This window comes from Drosophila nasuta, unplaced genomic scaffold (assembly GCF_023558535.2).
Source record: "Drosophila nasuta strain 15112-1781.00 unplaced genomic scaffold, ASM2355853v1 ctg20_pilon, whole genome shotgun sequence".
NCBI lineage: Eukaryota > Metazoa > Arthropoda > Insecta > Diptera > Drosophilidae > Drosophila > Drosophila nasuta.
In genome coordinates this window covers 119,947-146,684 of record NW_026869427.1, presented here as the reverse complement: position 1 = coordinate 146,684, position 26,738 = coordinate 119,947, and the positions used below count along the sequence as shown (strand labels likewise).

General features: G+C 39.5%; 1 long non-coding RNA gene across 1 annotated transcript; it reads right to left on the bottom strand.

Annotated features, from left to right (window-relative positions):
- Nucleotides 1-18,349: 18,349 nt before the first annotated feature.
- Nucleotides 18,350-20,360, bottom strand: LOC132797779 (uncharacterized). The gene is made up of 3 exons (XR_009633779.1): nucleotides 19,094-20,360; nucleotides 18,577-19,024; nucleotides 18,350-18,506 (listed from the first exon to the last, which is right to left on the bottom strand). It is a non-coding gene; the product is annotated as an uncharacterized LOC132797779 (long non-coding RNA).
- Nucleotides 20,361-26,738: the final 6,378 nt, after the last annotated feature.

The window sequence follows — 26,738 nt, the reverse complement described above, 5'->3', positions numbered from 1 at the left end:
AGAAGCGGAGAACATCGTGGCAAGGAAAGTGCCACTCTTGTGGCAAACCTGGCCATAAAATGGCAGAATGTCGAAGCAGAAAACCGGGAGACGCAAGTGAGACAAAATTCAACTCGACACGCGGCAATGCCACACCAAAGAGGGATATGTCAACTTTAACCTGCTACAAGTGCGCCCAGTTAGGTCATATTGCAACCAAATGCCCGACCTCTTCATCTTCAAGCAAGGGCAACACTTATGAGAAGCGAGTGGATGTGTGCACCGTCGTCGACCCAAAGGGGATCATATACCAACATGGTGAGCCCGTTCCGTCCTTTTTTGATTCAGGGGCAGAGTGCTCCCTATTAAAAGAAAAATTAGCTAATAAGTTCATTGGCAAGAGAATGAATAACACTGTACTTATAAGCGGCATAGGTGAAGGATCAGTAACATGTTCAATGCAAATTCTGACCACTGTTAAGATATGTGAGTTTTCGATAGAGATCCTGTTTCACGTTGTCATGGACAAATATTTGAAGCACGATGCACTGATTGGCCGTGAAATTTTAGGTCAGGGCTTTGGCGTAACTATAGATGCCAATAAGTTTATTTTACACAAAATTAATACTATTGATACCCTGTCTAGCACTGTTGAGTGGAATTTTATGGACTCCATAAATAGTGATGTTAATCTAACTCAGTCTGACCGAGCCGAACTGGCAGAAATATTAAAACCTCACGCATCAACATTCATAAAGGGTATACCTAACCGACGAGTCAACACGGGTGAATTGGAGATCCGTCTGATTGATGCCAATAAAGCGGTAATGAGGCGTCCGTATAGATTAAGCGTGGAAGAAAAGATATTGATGAGAGGTAAAATACAAAAACTTCTGGCAGCAAAAGTCATACGTCCAAGCTGTTCCCCTTTCGCGAGTCCAATGCTGCTGGTAAAGAAAAAGGACGGCAGTGATCGTTTATGTATCGATTATCGTGAGTTGAATGCCAATACGGTCTCCGATAAATATCCGTTACCATTAATATCGGACCAAATTGATAGACTGCGCGGTAGCAAGTATTTTGCAAGTCTTGACATGGCGAGTGGCTTTTACCAAATACCAATACATCCCGAGTCAATAGAACGCACAGCATTTGTTACGACAGAAGGCCAATATGAATTTGTAGCAATGCCATTTGGCTTGAAGAACGCTTCATCTGTATTTCAGCGAGCCATAATGCGTGCTTTGGGTGAAGTGGACTATTCGTATGCAATTGTTTACATTGATGATGTCTTAATTGTTTCTAGCACAAAAGAGGAGGCCTTTAATAGACTTAAGGAGGTATTGCAAAGGTTGTCTAATGCCGGCTTCTCTTACAATATTGATAAGTGTTCCTTCTTGGAGCCACGTGATGAATACTTGGGGTATACAATTGAAAACGGAGAAATAAGACCAAACCCGCGAAAAATTCAGGCATTGGCTGCATTGCAACCCCCACAGACAGTTACGCAACTAAGACAATTTATTGGCTTATCTTCCTACTTCCGACAATTCGTTCCTTGATTCCTTGATGAAGCCCTTATATTTGTTAACGTCAAAAAACAGCAAATTCGAGTGGCATGAGAAGCATGAGCAGGTACGCCAAGAAATAATATCTGCATTGGTTAGCGACTCAGTTCTTATCATCTATGACCCACAATACCCGGTTGAACTCCATACTGACGCTAGTGCAGACGGCTATGGAGCTATCTTAATGCCCAAGATAAACGTTAAACCAAGAGTCATAGAATATTATAGCAAGTGTACTACAGGGGCTGAAACAAGATACCACTCATATGAACTGGAGACACTGGCAGTGTACAACGCAGTGAAACATTTTCGTCATTATTTGCAGGGTCGTCCATTTGTCGTTTTCACGGATTGTAATTCGCTCAAAGCTAGCCGCAATAAAATAGAATTAACGCCAAGGGTCCATCGCTGGTGGGCATATCTGCAGTCCTTTGAGTTTGAGGTAGAATATAGAAAAGGAAACAGTATGGCACATGTAGATTTCCTTTCGCGCAATCCACAACCAATTGACAAGGTTACTAAGTCTACCAAAATAACGGAAGTACGTATATGCATGGCATACATTACAGATAACTGGCTACTTGCTGAACAGCAGCGAGATATAGAGATTACGGACTTAATAGCAAAGTTGCAAAATAACGAACTGAGACATGAAGATGCAAAGACGTACGAAATGCGGTCAGGCATGTTGTATAGAGTAATACAGAGAAACAGACAAAGTCGATGTCTGCCGGTAATACCGCGAGCATTTAGGTGGTCCGTGATTAATCACGTACTTGAGGCCATAATGCATTTGGGATGGGAGAAAACACTAGATAAGGTATATACGCAGTATTGGTTCCCAAATATGTCCAAATATGTGCGAAAATTTGTTGAGAATTGCATCACCTGCAAGCTTTCAAAGTCAACGTCGGGAAAGGCCCAAATAGAACTACACCCCATACCCAAAGTTTCCATACCATGGCATACCGTGCACATGGATATAAGTGGCAAGTTGAGTGGCAAAAATGACATCATTGGGGTACCCACTCGTATCATTGCCGATCAAGGTCGCAGTTTTGCGAGTGGTGATTTTAGGCAATTTTGCTTATCACAAAAAATTGACTTGCATCTGATAGCGACCGGTGCAAGTCGTGCGAATGGACAGGTTGACCGCGTTATGAGTACCATGAAAGCAATGTTGACGGCAGTTGAGACAAGCAAGCGATCTTGGCAGGATACCTTAAAAGAAGTGCAGTTGGCCATGAATTGCACGGCCAATAGAGTCACAAAGCTTAGTCCATTAGAGTTATTAATTGGTAAAGAGGCAAGACCAATGGGTATGATGCCAATGGTAGAAGAAGTGGACATTGACATTGAACATGTTAGATCAAAGGCCTTGCAAAATATAAAGAATAGTGCTGAATATGAGAAGCAACGCTATGACAAGAATAAGGCTAAGATTGTAAGTTACAATGTAGGTGACCATGTCCTGCTAAAAAATGAAGATCGGCACCAAACAAAGCTAGATCCAAAGTTTAAAGGACCGTTTGTCATAATAGAGAAGCTTGATGGTGACCGTTATATGTTGAAATCTCTTACAAGCAAGCGAACATATAAGTATGCCCACGAGCAGCTGCGTGCGATGCCTAATGAAGTAGAGGCAGATGAGTGCTAGAGATCGCCGACTGAGGCACTCGTAGGTACCATAAGCTCAGATTAAATCATTTACAAAGGCTATAGCCGTGTCATGTAGTAATCTGCGCAGTTACTGCATGGCGGGGGGCTATGTGGGTCCAGAGGGACCAGTACGCAGAGTGTGCGTGTGAACGTTGCAGTGTGTGCAGCAAGAGCCTAAGAGTGTATAGTGATGAAGAGATGTTCAGAGAAGGAGTTATGGTACAAAGAGATGAGGAAAGATAAAAAAAAGAAATGGCGCTGTGGCGGTAGATATGTTCGGTAAAATTAAGTTAAAAAAAAGAAGTTGAGCAGGGCAAGGGACACCACTGAACTACAATGCATTTGATGAATTTATGAATTATGTTGTTGATTTTAATTTCCACTTTGTAATGGAGAATACTTTTACTTTTTTTTATCGCTATAAGATAGAAAGTAACGGAAAATTAATGTAAAATAGAATTTTAAGTTACGAGAAATGAATGAAATTGAAATATTCAATAAAAGTTATTATTATGATGAATCTTTTTGAGAAGCATGATACGCGAGGACGCGTAAAGGTCAGGATGGCCGTGTCGAAGAATTACAGATCTAGATATGTTTAGTTTGAAAGTTAACGGACAGTATGTTAGGTAACATAATGTTAAATGGACAGAGCATCATTTGATACAAGCTCAAATGAGCATGGCGCTTGCAGTTCTTTGGCTGATGCAATAGAGACAGTGGATGATGAAATAGATGTGGTGAAATAGAAGAATTGGCGGAGAGAGACAGATGGCTTGCGAGTCAGTCTGCTTCGAGTGACGAGACGAAGAACATTGCACGCGACTTGCTGTGCGAAGTGCCATTACATATAATCAAATCATGGAAGGAGATGAAGAGCCAATCACTCCAGTGCAAAATCAGTATTCTCCGACACATATATATATATATACATACATATACATACGACATATGTACATCCACATACAACACACATACATATACATACGTACACTTCCATACACGACACTTACACACATATACACTCCGTATATGTTCCATCCATACTGAAGTTACATACTCAAGTCCAGTATTACCCATATAATATATATATATTATCACATACATACACGTACACTTCCGTACACGTTACATATACACTCCGTATATGCTCCTCATACATTGAGATTATATATCTCATATTACACATACATATATATTATCCATCTCCGTATACGTATATAAACAGCAGCAATCCCACCGAGCGAGTCGCCCTCCAAGCAGACGAACAGCTCGACAGCCTACTTTCCAAATTTTGGGAGGTGGAGTATATTCCAGCGAAGCTGATAAAGGAGTCAGACTTCGTTTGCGAAGAAAACTTCGTTAAGACTACTTCTCGTAGCAAATGTGGCAGATATCGGGTGACTCTTCCATTCCGGAAGCCCGATGGCATTGAACTGGGTCATTCCAGATCTATAGCGCTGGCTCAATTCCTCAAGAACGAGAATCGTTTGTCAAGAAACGATTCTCTAAAGGAACAGTACAATGCCGTTCTCCAGGAGTACGTGGACTTGGGTCATATGACACCCATATCGCCTCAGGCGATTGTCACGACTCCTAATTTCTACCTGCCTCACCACGCCGTGTTCAAACCAGATAGCACCACAACGAAGGTGCGGGTCGTTTTCAACGCATCTTGTCCATCCTCAAATGGCAAGAGTCTGAATGATATCCTTCATTCAGGGCCCATTCTCCAATCGGATCTCATGCTGCAGATCCTCAGATGGCGATACTATCGATATGTGTTCAATGCGGACATAACGAAGATGTATCGCCGAATCCTCATGGACTCGAAGCACACACCGTTCCAACGAATTCTGTTCCGTACGTCGGACGGTGAGATCCGTGACTTCGAATTGAACACAGTGACATTCGGTGTCAACTGTGCGCCTTTCCTGGCTCTACGAGTCCCCCAGCAACTTGCTGAAGACATACGCTTGGAGTATCCTCTCGCAAGCCGAGTCATTTCCAACAACATGTACGTGGACGACGTCCTGGCGGGGACACACACGAAAGAAGAGGCCATCCGGACCATTGCGGAAGTGTGTGCAGCCCTGGACAGCGCTGGCCAAGATCTTCATGCAGGAGATCTGGCTGAGAACGCTCGAATGGGACGAGCATTTACACACGGATCTTTTACTCCAATGGAAGGAGTACCTCCAGAGCTATCCTGCTCTGGGAAAGATCCGGATTCCAAGATGGGTCCAATTCCAGACACGAGTGAAGCTCAGGTACCACGGATTCTGTGATGCGTCAGAAAGGGCGTATGGAGCGGCGATCTATGTCCGTGTGGAGACGGCGAACAAGGTTTCCACACATCTTCTTACTGCGAAGACAAAGGTGGCTCCTGTCAAGTCTTTCTCAGTGCCACGTTTGGAGCTGTGTGTCGCAGTCCTGTTGGCTGAGTTATCTGCAGCCCTCCGCCTGAGACTGCCAGCAGAAAGTTTCCAGACTTTCTTTTGGACTGATTAAAAAATTGTTCGCGCCTGGTTGAACAAGCCACCCTGCAGATGGACAACCTTTGTGGCCAATCGTGTGGCCATAATCGTCCAAGCCAGCGACGCCAAGAACTGGTCGCATGTGCGATCCGAGCACAATCCGGCAGATCTTGCAAGCCGAGGTGTCCTGCCACAAGAATTGATTCGTAATCCTTTGTGGTGGCATGGACCAGAGTGGCTTCACCTCCCGTCGGATCAATGGCCAACATCTCCAAGTCCCATTCCGGAGACTCTGCTGGAGAAGCGGATTAAGTGCAACGTCGCTAAGTTACCTCCAACTCCTGACTTCCTGAATAAGTTCTCTGAGTTTGGCAAGGCACTGCGCACGTCTGCCTATATTCTCAGATTCATCGATAGAAGTCGGAAGTTGGCAGTTCCAAGCTCTACCGTGGTCCAAGCGGATGAGCTGTCACGGATCCAAGAGCGGCTAATCGTCATGGCTCAACGACACACTTTTCCACAAGATGTCTGCAGTTCAAGCAGCAGGTTCCTTCCTCAAGTTCAATCCGAAACTTGAACCCTTTCCTCGATAGCAAGGGGATTCTACAGGCCTGTGGGCGTCTGAGGGCGTCCCACTCGCTGCGTTATGATGAGAATCATCCAATCATCCTCTCGTATTCCTCGTCCTTCGCACGACTCTTGGTTCGATTCACCCATCGTATATCCTTACATGGGGGTAACCAAGTCGTCATGCGGCTGATCCGTTCCAGATTCTCGATTCCAAAATTGAAGGTCCTCGTCAAATCCACCATAAACTCTTGCAAGGTTTGCGTGATCTACAATCACCAAGGTTTGCGTGATCTCATCACCAAAGGGTATGTCTGCGTCTTCGTGTGCTTCAGCAGGAATGCGATCCACTTGGAGGCAACATCGGATCTCACGACGGAGAAATTCCTGGCCGCATTCTCCCGTTTCATCGCACGGCGCGGGTGTCCATACCAGATGTACTCGGACAACGGGAAAACCTTCGTTGGAGCTGACAAGGTGATCTCCAACGACTTCTTGGAAGCGACGAGGGAGTGAATCATCGCACAACACGCCCACAAGAGCCTATCCTGGCACTTCAACCCGCCGGGCGCCCCGCATATGGGTGGATTATGGGAAGCCGGCGTAAAGAGTTTTAAGGCACTCTTTTACAAGGCGACATCCACCTCGAAATATACGTTCGAAGAGTTGTCCACTCTTCTCGCTAAGATCGAAGCCTGCCTGAATTCGAGGCCGATTTCCCCCATGTCCGAGGATCCTTCGGACTTACTAGCGCTCACTCCTGGCCATTTCCTCATAGGTGGCCCTTATTCGGTGTTGGCTTATTTCGGTGTTGGAACCACCAATTAACCAACCGGCCACCTCCATCCTCAATCGGTGGTAGCGACTGAAGGCTCTTCACCAACAATTTTGTTTCCGTTGGAAAGATGAGTACCTGAAGGAGCTGCACAAGCGGACGAAATGGCAATCCCCTACATGGAACCTTCGGATCGGTGACATGGTCGTCATAAAAGAAGACAACCTCCCCTCAAACGAGTGGCGCCTAGGACGGGTGCTGACGACGTGTCCAGGCACCGATGCCAAGGTCCGAGTTGTAGATGTGCTCATGGCGCGGGGTACTATCCGAAGACCCGTTGCCAAACTCATTCTACTCCCGATGGACAGCAAGACTGACCCCTCCACGTCAGAAGGACGAATAACATCCTATTCCGTACTCCTATTCATCGTCCTGTGTTGTCCTATGCTGTCCTGTTCCGTGTGTCATTGACACTGCAAAGAGGCTACTACAATAATCGTTTGTTTTTTTCTTGTTTCATTTCATGTAGTATGCCATCACATACATCCACCCACCAGGACCGCCCCGCTGGCACCCACTCGTTCCGGTGTCGCGTGTGCCGTGGTTTCCACCCACTCCGGAAGTGTCAGCGATTCCTGAGGCTGACAGCGGAGAAACGGTTGAGAGCAGTACTCATCAACGACTACTGCTCTAACTTTTTGGCCCACCAACACTCCGGGCAATCCTGCCGCAGCGCGGAAAGGTGCAGGGTGTGTCGGGGGGACCACCACACACTGCTGCACTTCAAGGAGGCACGCAGCGCTCACTCCAACCGTCAGCGGCGAGGTGATGACCAACCGGTCTCCACCCGGTCGCGAACCGCAACACGGCCACGTTCGCGAACCCCAACATGGCCAGGTTCGCCACGGTCACGCTCCCGCTCGCCTTCTCCCCATCGACCGGCCTCGCCTACGCCCGAGGGGGCTTTTCCGACGTCGCTCGCATCCTTGCTGCAGGACAAGGCTGTGAGCATCCTTCCAACGGCCAACATCCTAATCGACACCGGATGTAAGACATTCGAGATGCGAGCGCTGATCGACCCGTGCGCGGCAACCAGCCGTATCAGCGCATCATTGGCAACGGCCTACCGGCTATCCGTCACCCGCGTTGGTACGGAAGGCGTCTGCACGGCGATCATCCGCTCGCGGACATCCGAGTTCCGTCGAAAGGTGCTGCTGCAGGTGGACTCTCAACTCTGCTGCCGCACCCCCCTCTGACCCGACGATGGCGAAAACTTGGAGCAGTTCCGCAGGATTACGCTCGCCGACGAGCGCTGGTTCCAGCCATCGATGGTGTCCCTGGTGCTCGGCACTGATGTGTATCCTCACATCATCCAACCTGGCTGATGTCCCAGAATTCCACCTTGGGTTTGATTCTGTCCGGTCCATTTGGACAATGATACCGTTTGCAACTCATTGCAAGGGGGGGAGGATGTTGATGCCAGATGACTGCAGGTGTGACCACTCAGGCCAGCTGACAGTGTGGTCGCGATCGCAAGTTATCGATAGCGACAAAGCTGGTATACTGTGCTTGTGACCGTGTCAAACGCGCAGCCACACTGTTCTTGGTTTCCTCTAGAGATGGTAACCCTGCCCTTTTAGTGCTTTTTCTATTCCGCCTTCTACCTTTATATTCGAATTTTCGCAAGCACATGCACAAGTACATTTTTCAAGTGTCGAATAAAAAGTTTGTAAAGTGAACAAACCCACTACGTATCAGAATTGAAAGTGTTTTTATTTATTGGAAAGACGCCCCCCTCCACACTTTTTTTATCACAATTTTTGCAACCTCTAGGAATTATTTGAGTTTTTTACATTGGCGGGCAAACTTTAACAGTGAGCAATGTTATATTACAACTTAGTGGCAACGCTTTGTATAAATATACTGAAGTGAACATTAATATAAAAAAAATTAAAATAAATGTTTTTGTTTCTAGCTCCTTCCCTTAGTGGTAACGCCAAGTGGAAATGACAATCAAATGGTGACATTAGTTGAGTGGCAACGCTAGAACATACTAGAGTGAAACATGGGACCCAGCGTTGCCAATTTGTGGGGAATTCCCCAAAGTGCGGGGAATTTTAAGTTGATTGGGGATTGGCATTCTGTGGGGAAAATGCGGGAATTTTTACATTTTTTGACATCTTATTCTCGTCGGTAAATATTTCATTCATTATCGACACGACATCGACCTTTTTTAAAAATATTATATATAGCACATCTCTAGTTTCAAACTACAAGTAGATTGACAGTTGTTTTGTTTATGATCAGGGGATTCCCGTTTTTCTCTTTCTTAAACGCCTACATGTTATGCGCGCTGTCTTCGTCATTTTCGTAGCTGAGTTCGATAAGTTTATGTTATTTCTGTCGCGAAGTAACGATATAACGATTTATGGCTGCAAGAGAAGGAATTAAAAAACTAGGCGGCAGCGTCAAGTTCAACCCGTCAAACAAAGTGCTATCCACAAAAATATGGAAAAGAATATGAATGTTAACTGTTTGAGTTTTTATTTTAATTAATTAAGAATACTAATATGAGTTATACTCAGCTTTTTATTGTTTCATTTAAAAAAAACCTATGTGGGGAATTTGTGGGGATTCAGCGGATTTTTGTCCCCAAATTTGGGGAATTTTATCCCGATTTTTGGGGAAATGTATAAATTTGCATTGGCAAACCTGCATGGGACCATTTAGCTACAATTTCTGGTAACACTACATTTGGAAAAGGTAAAGAATCAACGTTTATACAAATTTTTAAATATAAAAGTTAAAATAAATATATATATATATAAATATAAATTTGCATTGGCAACCCTGATTTGAACCCAAGCACTTTTCTACACCCGCCAACACATTACGTATATGCATACCCATACTAATATATGCGATTATGTAGATACATACACGCATACATAGAAACAAAAGCACTGCACAACGAAATACGCTCACGCTCATCGTACCGCATTTGATCTGCGACTGAACTGAGTGTGTGACGTACGCTGCGCGCCGCGCTAGACCATGATACAATAATACAAGCTATTTTAAATCATAAGAAATATTTATGTAGGGATGTAAATATTAATATAGACATAAAAGTTTGAACTTTATGATAGAAAGTGAAAAAAAAGTGTTCCCAGAATTTTATGAACTGAAATAGCTAAATTGATAGAAAAAATATGCTAGAAATAGCTAAAAAAATAAAATATAAAACTGCTAAAAAAAAAATGCTAATTTTTGTGTGTTACTTTTAAATGGTTTTCATTAAAATAAAACAGACCGAATAATGCTAGTGCATTTAGTGCGGCCCAGTTTAATATTTGCAGCTGCAGAGTACTCCTTAAACTTTTGTACGCATAATTGGTTGAGGTGGGGCTATAGATGTGTGTTCCGCAACATATATGATAATGCTGCTTCCTGCTCCGATGTTTTAGTGGGCACCGCTGAAAACTGGAGTTTGTTTTTTTGTTGAAAGCTGCCGCTCATTGAAAAGTGTTGTATTTGCATGGGACTTGATGTCATGCAGCTTCGCGCCAAAACTGCATATGCAGTAGCAGCAGTATGCCTTCGTTGTATCTGTCACATCTTTGCGTATCCAATCCTTAAACTCTTCATTCTGCAACCACGCGTTGCGGAAATGTTGTTTATAAATAACTTTCGGCGTTATCTTACGTGTCTTTTGAAATATTTTCAACAGTATTTCTCTTAACAGCTTCTTCACCGTTTCACAATTTCACAATTTGTATCTAGCTCATGAGTGAACGAACTAAGTTCGCACATGAACTATAAACAGAATCGATAATGCAAATTTTTTGAGTGAACCTCAAAATGCATTCTATCGATAGAAGCGCTATTGGTACTATTTAAAAAGTGCCAAAAGTTGCCGAATCATAAGAAAACGCTAGTATTCTAGCTAATAGCATTTCACAAAATCTTATAGCTTTTGCAGTTTCAAAATAGCTAGATTTAGCAATAAAGAAGTTAATATGGCAACACAATATATTGTATTGTATGGTTAGTGATATTATTACTACCCCAGACGAGCCGAACGCTGCGATTCAAACACCAGAGCCTCTTCCACTCATTTCGATATTCGAAGTTCTAACACAGCGCGCAACGTACGTCACACACTCAGTTCAGTCGCAGACCCAATGTGCTGTGTTGCCTGGTTTTGAGCACCCGTACAAGCTAGAATTTTGAAAAAATAAGCTAGAATAAGCCAAATTAAAAAAAAAATAATGCAGAAAAATAAGCTACACCCAAATGAGAGAAAACATGAAACCTTATTATGTTTTATGTGGGTGGCAAAAATTTGTGGGGGCTATATTTATGATTAGGTCTTTAAATTTCCATTGTGACAGTTTCCAAAAGAAACAAGAAAACTACATTCGAGTGTGCTCGACTGTGAGATACCCGCTACCCATCTATATATAATATATAAAAGAAAGTCGTGTTATGTTAGACCACTTATAAATCAAAGAATGCTAACCTGCGTTTTTTATCAGGCGGTGGCTGTGCAATTGGAATTTCAACACTTCGTTTGCGTTTCGCGTAAGTCCTTTAAAGTCAGAAACGTCGATTAATTTTGGAGTTTCCTTAATTAAAGAATGCTCACCTTTTTTTCGGAGGTGAAGAAGAATGTTGATTTCGTGCCTCGTTCAATCCCGCATCCTCATTATGTTCATCATCATCAGTGTTTTCATCATTTTCTAACATATTATATTGTTCCATGTTGTTTTCTGCCCGCACCTTCTTTTGCTTCTTCAGCTTACTAAAGCAGAATATTGAATGGACTGCGATTCTCTAGTTCAAACGTTAATTTATTATTTACATGTCTTTTTATACCCGCTACCCATAGGGTAGAAGGGTATTATAACTTTGTGCCGGCAGGAAATGTATGTAACAGGTAGAAGAATGCATCTCCGACCCTATAAAGTATATATATTCTTGATCAGGGTCAACAGCCGAGTCGATCTAGCCATGTCCGTCTGTCTGTCTGTCCATCCGGCCGTATGAAACACTGGATCTCAGAGACTATAAGAGCTATAATTTTTCGACAGCATTTGTTATGTTTCCACGCAGATCAAAATTTTGCCACGACAACTTCCGCCCCTGCAAATAAAAAAAATCTAATAACAAGCGTAATTTTTAAGCTAGAGCTGCGAATTTTATGCATATATATACATATACAATAATAACAACAGTAGTTGTGATTCCTGAAATTTTGGTTGCGATAAGATAAAAATTGTGGAAGTTGTTAAACAACAATCTGGTACATTGTGTCCTCTATGGTGTAATTTGAATGTGGTACTATATCGATATACCAAATATACAATTTGTCATAGTTTTAGTATTTTTGGTATATTTTGAAAATAATACCGCAATATTTTGCTTTTATTCAAAATGGGTAGCGGGTATCTCAAAGTCGAGCACACTGGACTGTAACTTTCTTACTTGTTTTTATACCCGCTACCCATAGGGTAGAAGGGTATTATAACTTTGTGCCGGCAGGAAATGTATGTAACAGGTAGAAGGAGGCATCTCCGACCCTATAAAGTATATATATTCTTGATCAGCGTCAACAGCCGAGACGATCTAGCCATGTCCGTCTGTCCGTCTGTGTGTCCGTCCGTCTGTCCGTATGAACACCTAGATCTCAGATATATCGAAGTTACACTGTTACACCTATATATCACATATATCGAAGTTACACTGTAACCAGAGTAACATTACATACGGAAGCAGCAACTGTCTGTTGCTGCCTGAAATACATAAATAGTGCATTGACACTTTAATATAAACAAAACAACAAATGCGCAGCGCAGTTCAAGTGCACTGCACAATATGATGTCACCTGAACTGCAGCCGGCACATCAACAGCCGCTTCAGCATAAACGCCGGCCACTGACCGTTGTCTGTGCATAACACATGCTCCTCTATATAGTACATATATACATATATATTTATATATTAAATAATACTTATGTATAATAAGCAGCGCTGCCGCCACTTCTTCAACGAAGCAGCGACTTAGCAGCGCCTCAAATAGTCTACTTATGTTTAAGAACCAATGCACTATGTTGAATTTGACCCGTTTTCGTGGCCAAAACTCATTTTTCGCAAGTTTTCAAATTTCCGTTTTTTTAATGTTACCATGTTGAGAAATGATCAAATCATTGTATACCTAAAATGTTGACTTAACAGTTTAATGTTAAAATAACAGCTGTTAAAGTAAGCTGTTGCAAGCGGATACCACGTGCTGTGTTAAATGTTAAATTTGCGGTGCAATTTCAAATTGACATATCTCCCACAAAAAATCATTAAATAATAAAATTCAAAAGGAATATTACTTCTTCAGGTTATTACTATGTATTGATACAAATATGTTGCGTGTTTTGTTCGTATTTTTTTAACAATTTGTATATTTAGCAAGTGTTGTCCCCTTGTCACTTTTCGAAAGAAAGTTGAACTTTCCAAAAGGTTTTAACTAAAATGTTCAAATTTGTTCAGTGAGTTATCATATACATGTTGTAGATTTGTCAATTCTGAATTCATAATATGTAAGCTCATTATGCGTTTTTTGCGGTTTTTTGCTTAATTTGAATTATTAGGGAGCAACATTTTGATCAGAATTCCAGAACTGCTAGAAGTGTGGCGTAAGCAAGGAACTTTTGCGACAAACAAAATGCAATATACACTTTCATAACCTGTTGTTCTTGCTGTCCTCTTAAGATTACTTGCGTTAAACCCTGAAAAAAGCGTCACTTTTCGCAAAATGATAAACAAGCCCTTGGTCAAGCCTTTGCGATTTCTTTTTTCTTGAATAACTTCCATATTTTTTATCCGATCTGGACCAAATTTGCAGGACGCATTTGAAATAGGACATTCATCCTGTGTTGCAAAATTGGGGTCTCTAACTTGAAACTTGCTTTAGATATTCGCTTTTTTTCGATTTCTGTGGGCGTTGACACGCCCACTTTTTTAAAATACCTTTCTATAGTAATAACCTTCATTATACAAGAAACCTGCATTCAAAAATCTTGTTAAATTCAAAAATTTTAATTTTGGCCACAAAAACGGGTCAAATTCAACATAGTGCAATGTAGCAATTCAATTGATAAATAAACGTCCACTGGAGCGAACCTTCGTTCGTGGTTAAAAACAAACACGGATCAACTCTTATTCTACAAGACATTGGTTTGTTTGCATAAATCCGCCCTAGTACTTTTATGCTATTTGGTGATTGTACATTTGCAGTAATGTTTTTTTCATCCGCTAATATTTGCGTAGCTCGAGCCACCGTTGTTGCATTAGGCCGCTGGTCATCAAGATCAACTCCTTCCTTATATCTTCCGCCAATGTTGATTAGAAACTCGCCCATATTCCTAAATCCATTGCCATTGATTGCCGAAACGGGTTGGCAGTCCTGTGTCACCCATTCCACACATGCGTCAATAGCATCTTTCTTCAGGCTTCGCAGTAGTCAATAATTTTGACTCTTTAAGCAACTTGCAGCATTTATGTCGGCTTAAATTTTAAGACTGTTTCGGTGAGTATTTCACAAGACCGGCAATATAAAAATCCACCCAGAACAACGCCATATGGGCAAATCCCAGAAACAGTCCACCAGCGACCAATTTTTAAATTTCACATTTTGTAAGTTTTCTTTATATGGAACATTAAAGTAGATATGGCATTTAAAGAATTTAAAGCAAAAAAGAAATTTCGATCATTATAAATGCACAAATTTGTATCAAACCCAATTTTATTTATAATTTTCGTGCTCTGCGCACACCTTAAAATCCCTTTTGTATTCTTCACAATTTTTTGCCTCTGCTTGGGCTCACATACAAATCTAAAGTAAATCACGTTGAAATAATTGTGAAGCACATTTATGAATATAATAAATAATGTTTAGTTCAAATTAAAAGATTTTTGTCTTATGTTAATGCCAGCGGAAAAAGGGTAGTGTGCGACACGTAGCGTGCGACACAAGGGGTTTACGGCTTTGTTAAAAATCTATAAACATTATTAAGACCAAACGATCGGTTTTTGTCTTCTAATATTCTTAACTTTCTTTAGGATATTAACTTTCATAGGGTTTATTTTGCAGAATTCGATAAAAATTGCGTTTGAAATGAAAATTTTGAAATTAACTTCAACTTTGTGTAGCGTGCGACACGTCACAATTTTATTAATTATTTTCAAAACAGTGACTCCAGTGAAATTTAATCTTATACCCTCCGAAAGTACTCTCAATTCTCTCTAAACACATAACAAAAGTTTACGGTAAATCTTTAAAAAACCCCCCAAAAAATTGATTTTCATTAGCTAAAATCGTGCGAATGTAGCGTGCGACACGAGGGATTCGCCCATATGTTTGCATACATATGTCGTAGAAAGAATACGATTAAAGCATGGATTTGTATTTTCGTTTCAATTATACAAACATATTTATTATAAAATAAAGAATTTATAAATTATTAATATTTGAAATAAAACTAATTATAATAATTACTTTATATATTTAAGTTATTAATATTGGAATGAATGAACGTTTATTTTATTTACCATGTCTTCAGTGGTTGCAATTTTTGATCGTTTTTCGCCAATTAAATTTTTGGCAGCAGAAAACGCCCTTTCCGATGCTGCACTATTTGCGGGAGCTCCTAGTATCATGCAGCTAATTTGATAAAGCAGAGGAAAACGGTCTTTATTAATTGACCCCCACTACAGAACTTAGTGACATTTTTATATGTTGAAAGATCATCCTGCCTAAAATGTTAGTACTCTGAATGGGTTTTCAATAATCTAAAAATATATTATCGATATCTTGTGTAGGTTTAATAAATTTTTCTGTCAACATTTTGTCTATTTATATGAATATTAATTATAATTTCTTCTGCGGTGTGTTTGTTCCTTTTTTAATTCTGAGAGTTTAGTTAATTTATTCGGAGGTGAAAACAAAAACAGGGCAATGTTGTGATAAATTTTTAAATTTTCTATAACTATTCAATCTAAGTACCCCAAAAGCGAAAGTTACCATTTTTTAACTATTTCTATATCATTGTCATTTGGTGAGGATATTTATACCCGCTGCCCATAGGGTAGAAGCGTGTTATAACTTTGTGCGGGCAGGAAATGTATGTAACAGGTAGAAGGAGGCATCTCCGATCCTAGCAAGCTATTTTTTTCCGGAATTCTAACGGGACATTCTAAAAATGGAATGCAAAGTGTGAACACGTGTTCAATTTTGCTGCTGCAGCTGCGTTTAGTGAGCTTTTCGTCAAAACAAAAGTGAAGTTGAAAGTGGTCGGACGTTCGCAAAAATTCTCCAAATGTGCATTTTAAAGTTGAAGGTATTAACTTTAATAAATTGGTTTTATGAAATTTATCTGACTAATTAAATTTTATTTGTGTATTTTAGATCGATTAACCCTTTTTTGTTTATTTTGTAAAGGTCTTTTTCGTGTTTAGTTAAAGTTTTAGTTGTGATGCCACGAAATCCCACAAATAGTATGTACAACCATGATGGAACCGCCACCGTGCTTGACGGTTTGTCGCACATTCCTTGGTGACTGGATCGTAGGATCTCTAGTCCAATACCAGGAGCGTCCATCTGACTCGAACCGATTAATTTTGGTTTCATCCGACCATATAACCTTGGAAACAAAAATATTTTGGAATTGTTTGCTTTTTTAGACACTGGTAGCAATGACTTACAGTATCCCAATCCGCTAATGTCCAATTTGTGTATGTTGCGGCAAAGTTTTGACGCAGCATTATGTGTCTTTTTGTAAGAAATGGTTTCTTTTTCATTTCTTTAGCTTTTAGACCCAATTTGTTGAGGCTACGGCGAACTGTCCAAGCACTGGCATTCAAATTAAGCATTGACGCCGCTTTTATTGGTGTGATATCAGGATTGCCTGTTACCAAGTTAGCGACGTGGCGTGTGTCACGTTCACTCAGAACTCTGGGTCGGCCTCCTGGATTTATTGGAATGTTTCCTAGACTGTGTTCTTTAGTCGCTGCACAGTCATATGGCTAACACCGAATTTTTTAGCCACTTTTCGGACAGATTCACCAGCTTCTAGTAAATCAAGAATGATCTTATTTTTTTCACTAGCCATTAACCATGTGGCTTTTAAATATCAAAGCTCACCGAGTAAAATGTAAACAAATAAACTTTAACGGTTAACTAAGCTTTAGAGCTAAACACCCAAGCTTTGCCATTGTGAGTGCAAAACTGTAACATTTGACTTTTTTACAGTTTGGCGTGTCATTTTCTTTAACTGATTACAAATGGCTTTAAATTTTGCTTAATAATAGTAAATGATATAACCAATAAAACAAGACTAAGATTTTTAAAATGCGTGCATTAGAAAAAAAGTTACAGACCTTTGGAGTTGCAACAATGAACTCGTGTTACAGTTTTGCTCGTCAGTGTATGTTAATGTGTTCGTCTGACTTTTAGGGTACTGTATGCTTAAAATCAGCTGCAGAAATTTGCAGAAGTTAATATAATCGGAAAAATACTGATGCCATCTAGCGTTTGCCAAGGGAAAGTTTATCCTTATTGTGCTTTTGTGTGTTTTGTTCTCGTTGCTCGTGTTCGTAATGTTTTTTGAAATATTTTTATTTATTTATTTCATTGAAATTCACTTTTTAGGAGATTCCCATAAGTGTGCATTTACACGACTATATATCTTTAATCTTTGGTGTGCAGAAGATGGCACCAACGCTGGAAGATTAAAAAAAAATTATTGAAGTTATGCAAGAGCAAATTGAAAACAACGGTTACATTCCCGAGCTAAGCCAACTACCAAAACGAATTGATTGCATATGCAAAAGAATTGCTATTTTTTGGGGATAGCTACAAGCGGAAGAAAACTGCAATTATGCAATATCAATCAAGTTGGCTTAATGAAATAGATACAATTGTGTTGACCTGTGGTCATGAGTTGTCTCAACCAAAACAAGAAAGTGCGAAACTTGGACGGCAGAAAGTTTATTTTACAGATTGTTCGAATAGAGCAAAACGTCGAAGGATTGTTGAAATAGCGAAAATTGATAACTCTGCTGCTTCCTTGTTTCGATCGTGCAGCTTGTCTTCAGTCCCAAAACATTGCCAAGCCGATATTGACGAAGTTTTATCACTTTTTGTGGAGACGAATTTAATGAAACATCAATATTTGCTTATTCGTAAGTTTATTAATACGCTTGTTTCATTTGATATATTGCCGATTTACGAGCAGGTTTTGAAAGCAAAAAAAAAAAACAGCTACCCAGAAGATATCAGCGTTACTGAAGCAAAAGCTGAAGTTTAATTGCAATGTTTGTTAAACCATACAGCCTCACGGATTTTAAAACTTCAACACAAAGTTATTGAGAACATTAAGAACTTAATTTTGATAGGAAAATGGGGATTCGATGGTAGCACCGGACAGTCTGAATATAAACAGAAAGCGCTTAACAATAATTTGGACGACTCTACTCTTTTGTGTTACCTCATACGTACCATTGCAGCTGATTACAAATTCCAGTGATCCCAAAGGTCAAAAAATAATTTGGAAAAATCCCCGACCGTCATCTACACGCTTCTGCAGACCAATGAGGTTCCAATTTGAAAAAGAAACAGCTCAATTACTTATTTGTGTTTACAATTTTTGCTTAGTTTTCCGATTTGGACCATATTTGGCAAGCATATATAAAACTGGTCCAAGCATACTATCTGTAAGTTTGGTTTACATATCTTGAAAAAACTTATTTCTATCCTATCGTTCCTATGGCAGCTACATGATATAGACGTACGATATGGCCAATTTTTTCACTATTTTAGGATTTGGAAAAAATTTCACATTGATATCTTAATGGAAAGTATTTATGGCCACGACTCCATACGAGCCCAACTACTGTGCTGCGGTGTATACAATAATAACTATATTATTCATGATTCCTGAAAATTCCTGATTGCGATCAGATAAAAATTGTGGAAGTTATTAAAGAAATACTTTTGTATGGGCTAAAAGGCCTACTTAGTCTTAGTTGCTTTGGCCGACAATCTGGTATATTGTGCCGTCTATGGTATATTATGAATGCGGCACTATATCGATATTGGTATATTTGGAAATTTTGAAAATAAATATTTTGCTTTTATTCAAAATGGGTAGCGGGTTTCTCACAGTCAAGCCCACTCGACTGTAACTTTCTTACTTGTTTTTTTAAGTTATTAATATGTGGAACAGACAAGTCCAATATCGGATAATTGCTACCCTCCAGCTTTTTGGAGCAACATTCAAAGGCGGCAAGAAGGTTCAACATTCCGCTAATATTAATTAAATTTATATCCGTAATTCTTGATATTTAATTTTTTTTCCACCAAAATCTACGAAATTTCCATCAAATTTAACTCAACCGACTTCAAGAGGTTAAATATAGTATTCCAACGAGTTGGAGAGTAGCTTTTCAGGATGCTTGTTAAGTTCCAGTTTTGTCCAAATTTTTTAAAATACTTAACAAGTTTGCTGCAGCGATTAACCAGATCCAGCAATTCTGGTACTTCATACACAACTTTGCCAATCACATTGTGTATCAAGTGATTTGCACAGTGTATTGTGCTCAGTCCATTGAACGCTGCTTTCATATTAGCTCCTCAGTCGGTAACAAATATTGGATCGTCAAACAGTAAATCACATCCAAAGTCACGTAAAATTCGCTCCACCCATTAATTTCACTGCTAGTTTTTAAGAGTACTTTCTTTGACGTAATGCATAGTCCGTAAAATATAAGATTCTTTAAAGAAATCGTCCGTCCAGATATCTGAAGTTATGCGATATCCATATAGTTTCTGCTCTTGAATTTCGATTCTTACTTCATTGATGTGAAAATCATAGAGCGCACCGATGTTTCGCGATATAGTTGTGTGATGCGGCATTACAGAGTCATTATTGACGTTTTAAGCGGCTGACCATTCTTTATTGTCCACTCCGTTGCCAGGTTGGTGCATTTCTTTTTGGTTTCTGAGGGTACATCAACGACATGAAGACTGCGCTTTCGGCTATTGGTCATAATGTAGCATTTGTACTTAACTAAATTTGATGTCCTTCACGTGAAGCAGTAGGCTTAAGCTCACCAGCTAATAATTTCGATTTAGTACTCTTGTACTCTTTAAAAGACGATTCAGTTGTTGTGTCCAGCAATTTTGTTTTAATATACAAATGAACATTCACATACATACTACTGTGGGCAAAAAGTAGTAAGACTTTTTAATTTATATTTCGTGCGGAAATCCATTCGTCGAAATATTTTGTTTCTAGGTTGACAAGACTGTCAGTAACTTCTATGCCAAAAATCACATCAAAATAATCATTAGTGTTTAATATATGCTTGTTTTTCTGAAGTGCAAAAAGTGCATTCGGCGATTTTTACAATGAGTGAAATTATTTAACAAAGAAGTTCCATTAAATTTTGTAAGCGGAATCAAATTTCGGGTGCCGAAATGTTCCAAAATGTTGAGAAAGGCCTTCGGTGATTCTACCATGTCACAAAAAAATGTTTATAAGTGGTAAAAAGACTTCAAGGAGGGTCAAGAAGGAGCACGTCAAAGTCGTTCAAAAATCAAGGTCATGATGACAGTTTTTTTTCGATTTTCGTGGTGTTGCGCACCATAAATTCCTTCCATCCGGCCAAAATGTTAATAAGGACTATTATTTGATGCGTCGTTTTCGTGAAGCAATTCGTCTAAAAAGACCAAAATTATGGATCAACAACTGTTGGTTTTTGCATCACGATAATGCACCGTCGCATACTGCATTGATTCTTAGTGAGTTTTTTGCCAAAAATTCAACCAATATCGTTCCACAACTACCGTATTCGCCTGATTTGGCTCCGTGTGACTTCTGGCTGTTCAGAAAACTCAAACGATCGCTCCGGGGAAACCGTTTTGAGCCAATTGTAGACATTAAACGAGAATCGCTACGCGCATTGAAGACTATTCCGGAAATCTACTTTAACAACTATTTCGAGAATTGGAAAAAACGTTTGCGAAAGTGTATTGTGGCCGGGGGGGGATTACTTTGTGAGGGACGAAATAGATTTGGCCGAATATATAAAGAATTTTAAAATTATGAACAAAGTCTTACTACTTTTTGCCCACAGTATTACATATATTTTTACAATCCCTGTTTTTGCCTGGGCCTCTGGCTCTAAATCATCTCAAACATACAAAAGACAATCACAAACATATAAAACAAGTCAGAAAGTCAGAAAAATTTGATACAAACTTGATCTGCGTGCAAACATAACAAATGCTGTCGAAAAATAAATTATAGTTCTATCTCTTATAGTATCTGAGATCCAGTGTTTCATACGGACGGACGGACAGACACACAGACGGACATGGCTAGATCGTCTCGGCTGTTGATCTGATCAAGAATATATATACTTTATAGGGTCGGAGATGGCTCTTTCTACCTGTTACATACATTTCTTGCCGGCACAAAGTTATAATTCCCTTCTACCCTATGGTGCACACTTGACTGTAGCTTTCTTGATTTTTTATGTTCTTGAATGATCAGCTTAAAAGTATGCAATATTTCGTTCTCCAATTACAAATTTGTATGCCATAAATAAATAAAACGTAAACAGCAAATTATACTTATTTGCCTGTTGCAATTCTCAAGTGGTTCTAGTTTCGGTTTGATTGGAGTCTCTCTAGTGGTTGTCGCTAACATGAACGATGGATCAGTAGCTGGGGGTGATGCCTCAGGTTCTGGGTCCGCTTTGTGCGGACCAGTCATTGTGCCAAACCGAACATAAGGTTCCAAAGGCGCCTCCAATGCCTACAGACAGATACAGGAGCTCACTCCGCTTATTATCGAATGACAATCCCGAAAACGCCGATGGTGACAATAGCAACTACCGAGAGGCTAGAGGCTCCTAAAAAACCGAACACAAGGCTCGAAAAGCGCCTCCAAATTAACCCGCCACATCCACCAATTCATGTAACACTATATCAATGCTGTACCACTAACCATAAAATACATAGATTTTTTTTTTATGTTCTTTATTTACATCTGCCCATGAGGGCAATTAATTAAATTTTATGATACATTGAAGGGGGAAAAGTAAATATTTTATCTTAGGTTAAGGGTGTATTAGGAAGATATTACGCTATGGGACTCTGAAGGGGAGATCAACGGGGTGAAACCTTTTATGCCTGAATGACGTTGTGCTGTTGTCCAGGATGTTGATGGCTAAGTGGTTGTCATGATTTTCCAACCTCCGCAAGTGTCTTTTGCTGATTTTTGCTACTTCTTCACAGACTTATGGTATGTTTAGGTCTCTTTTTGTTGTTGAGTTGCGCACGTAGTACGGGGCATTTACTAACTGCCTCAGAAGTCGACATTCTGATCTTTCAAGCTTTTTAATGTTTGTTGTCGAAGCAGTGCCCCAGAGCTCAATTCCATAGGTCCACGCTGGCTTAATTATAGTCTTGTAAAGAAGCACTTTGTTCTTTGTTGACAATTTGCTATACAATACATAGATGCGTCATTTCACACAACCAAAACGTATCTTTAGTGCTGCCAACTTTTGAGCAGCAAAAAAGCTGTTTTTGACGGAAAAAATGGAGAAAAAAGCTTAAAAAAATTTTTTTTTTTAAATCTAAAAACTAATGTATCAAAAATAAGAAAAAATTTCTAAAAAAAAAAAATAACAATTTATTAAATTCATTTTTGTTTAAAAGATTTCCATTATCGTCTTGGTCTGTCTTATTTGAATATGACATATTCGTGCCTTTCATCTGCAGATATTGTGCAGGCACTTCATAGTCGATGCAGCATTTTCCCATCCTTCGCATGCATTTCTGTATATTAAAATAAAAATGAATAGAGTATATCTTTTGCTTGAAATTTACACTTTGCCTTATGCTTAGAATGCTGTTAGTCGTGCTGACGCCCATTGAATTTCTTAATTTTGATTTAATTAGGTTAACCTGGCTAAATAACCTTTCCACCAGAATCTTTAAAGTTTTGCACCTTAAACCGAAATTTGTTTGTGTCGCTGTTGTTGTCCCACTTAATCAAATTTATGTTGTTGTATTGGCGTTCTATTTCAGCAATATTTTTGCATTGCAGGAACTCTAAAATATCTGTGATGCCCAATATCTTAGTGACGGGAAAAACATCAATCTGTTTAAGAATCTTAAAATTATCCGGTAGCCTAGAAGTAATAACCAAAATTTTTTGGTCGTTTATAAAAAATAACAAAAAACTGCTTACCTCTGTTTTAATTGCTTAATCAATTCAATTGTGAAATATGTGTAACTCCTACGTATAACTCCTTTCTTTAGCGTATTTATGGCAAACTCCAAATCATTTAGTAATTCTGTTGCGTTGGCGTTATTGCTTTGAAATGACTTGTTCACCTTTTGTCTCAAAGAATTGGCTTTAATAACAACAAATAAAGCTAGTTAACGTCATCGCTGAATTGCTTTGCGCTTTAAAGCATTTTTCATTAGTTGCAGCTAAGCTTAAGTGCAATTTCAGCTCTTCCCACTGATGCAATATTCTCGATTCCGCCAATTCAATCGACAAGCATCTTGTGTCACTGTCTCTGGGTATTTTCAAAGGAACCTTTTAGAAAAAATTTACATAATTTAAATAGTTACATAATTATAATTTACACAATAAAAGAGTTATTGAAATAATAATTTACTTTGTTAAAAACAACATGCAGGACAATTCACACATAACAAATAGAACATAGTTGGCACACTAAAGTTAGCAAGCTAAATACTCACGTACACTTAAAAAACAATACATAAATGTTAAGATAAAAATTCAAATGTCTGTAACAACAGTTTAAAATACCTTATCATCGTTTAAACATTCATGCATTTTTTGATACTCTATTTGACGGCATGAACTTTTAGCAAACCAGTTTACGTTTCATAAATTAAGAATTCCAAATTCCTCCTCTGGGAGGTGATGTTTACATACTTGGCTAATAGCCAGCTGTACAGAATGGCACACACATTTTATTAAAATTAGGTTTGGAGTTTCCTTTTTTAATTCTGTGAAAACACTATGGTTTTTGCCTGTCATGACATTGGCATTGTCTGTCCCAATACCAATGAGATTCTTAATATCTGATTTATAGGACGACAATACATTTTTGACGATATATGCAATGGCTTCGGCATTTCCACTTTCTAAAGCTACAATTTTCAAAAATGTGGAGACGAATACACCCCGCCGCATCGAAAAATAATTGATAACCACACCTACATAAATATATATACTTTAACAAAATAAATTTATTAAATATTTAATTCAATGAAAGTAATTGTTATTAAAAATTATGTTAATACATACCTAGAAGTTTTGTAACGCTTGTGTCTGTGGACTCGTCAAGGAGTAGGCTGTTTTTTGATTCTCCGATATCTTCGCGTAAGTCTTCAGAAAAGTGTGATCATTTTTTAAAATGTTTGTGCATTTGGTCCGGTGTAGATTTATATTCGCCTTTTTCGCTTTTTTTGCATAGGCTCCCCAAGTGGTCAATTTGCGCCATTGCTGTATGCTGTGCAATAAAAAGGCACAGTGTTGCTGCCTTAATTTGCAAATAATAATTTTGAGATGCTCTTGCAAAGTTGAGCTTGTTCGCCTGGGCAAAGCCACTCATGGCACTTGTGTGCTTCCTTGTTGCAGCGTGAGCTCGCAGATCACTCAGTTTCGCTGTAATAGTGCTCTTGCAATAATTGCAATAAAACCTCTGCTGGTCTGTGTCATCCCTGCGAATCCATGCCTTGAATTCATAATTTTTAAGCCACACATCGCGGCATTTTTGGTTGTATTCCTTTGGCATTTCACAGCTTTTAAGAATTTGCCGGCACTTTTTAAATAGCGATGGAACCACTAAATAGAGATGACATTCGCGTATATCGAGAAAAAACAATCGATACGCCACCACTTTTTGTGGTTTGTTTGTAAGTGACTATCGTAAAGCTGTCACTTCTTCATATTTTGTACTTAAGCGTTAACAACATAAAACAAGTAAGAAAGCTACAGTCGAGTGTACTCGACTGGAGATACCAGCTACCCATTTTGAATAAAAGCTATATATTTTGCATTATATTTCTCAAAATATACGAAATATACTGCAAAAATACTAAAAAATATACCAAATGGTATATGTGGTATATCGATATAGTACCGCATTATAAATATACCATAGACGGCACAATATACCAAATTGTCGGCCAAAGCAACTAAGACCCCTAGTAAGTAGGCGTTTTTGACCATACAAAAGTATTTCTTTAATAACTTCGACAATTTTTGTCTGATCGTAACCAAATTTTCAGGAATCATAATTACTATAGTTGTTATTGTATAAACCAAAATTCGTAACTCTAGCTTTAAAATTACGCTTGTTATTAGATTTTTTTGATTTGCGGGGGCGGAAGTGGGCGTGGCAAAAATTTGAAACAAACTTGATGTGCGTGCAAACATAACAAATGCTGTCGAAAAAAATTTATAGCTCTATGTCTTATAGTCTCTGAGATCTAGGTGTTCATACGGACAGACGGACAGACACACAGACACACAGACACACAGACGGACATACGTACATGGCTAGATCGTCTCGGCTGTTGACGCTGATCAAGAATATATATACTGTTACATACATTTCCTGCCGGCACAAAGTTATAATACCCTTCTACCCTATGGGTAGCGGGTATAAAAAGTTGAAAAAAGAAATACTCTTGTATGGGCAAAAACGCCTGCTATGTATGAATTCTATGTATGCGTATACGTATCTACATGCTCGCCTATGTTTGTATGTTTGGTATCTGAGAAATTTTGCAACGAAGATTTTTGGTTTTCTTTTTTACTCTAATTATTTATTTAAAATCTGTTTCTTTGGACAATAATTAAATTTACGGAGGTAGCCTTGTCGATTAGCTTCTTACAAGAGATGGTTGGTGGGGTACTAGAGGGCTAATCATCATCCTCCATAGGCAGGTCGAGGGGGTGTTTTCTTCTAAGCCTCCTGACAGTTTGGCTGTTGTCCAGGATGTTGATGGCCAGTACGTTTGGGTGGTTATGGAGCCTGATGATGTAATTAGTGCTCACTTTTCGGATTTCATTTATCACCCAGAGAACCCTGAGTACCTCGTATATGGTGCTGTTGTCGTGATAGGGATGAGCGTTCGAGACCATTCTCAGAGCCTTATTTTGCAGCCTTTGTATATTTCTGCAACACTGGCAGTGCCCCAAAACTGGATGTCGTAGGTCCAGATTGGCTTAATATTTGTTTTATAAGCGAGCAGTTTACGTTTGCTTCTAAGTTTGGAGCGTCTTCCGATGAGCCATTGGAATTGCTTCAGCCTGCTTTCTCTTCCGTAGGATGGGTGTGCGCCATATTAACCGCCTGTCGAGCGTCATCCCCAGGTATTTTGACATGGAATTTTCGGGAATGTTATCCGCATTGAGGCTGACAGTTACCGTTGCGAAGTGCGAATGTAGTTTGCGTGGATTTCTTGGGGTTTACCGAGACGTTCCACCTCCGTAGCCAGGCCTAGATGGTGTTTGAGAATTGTAGGCATATCCGCTGTGTACAACGTGTACAGGAGAGGGCCTAGAACGCTGTCTTGTGGTACCCCGGCTTGGATTCCTTTCG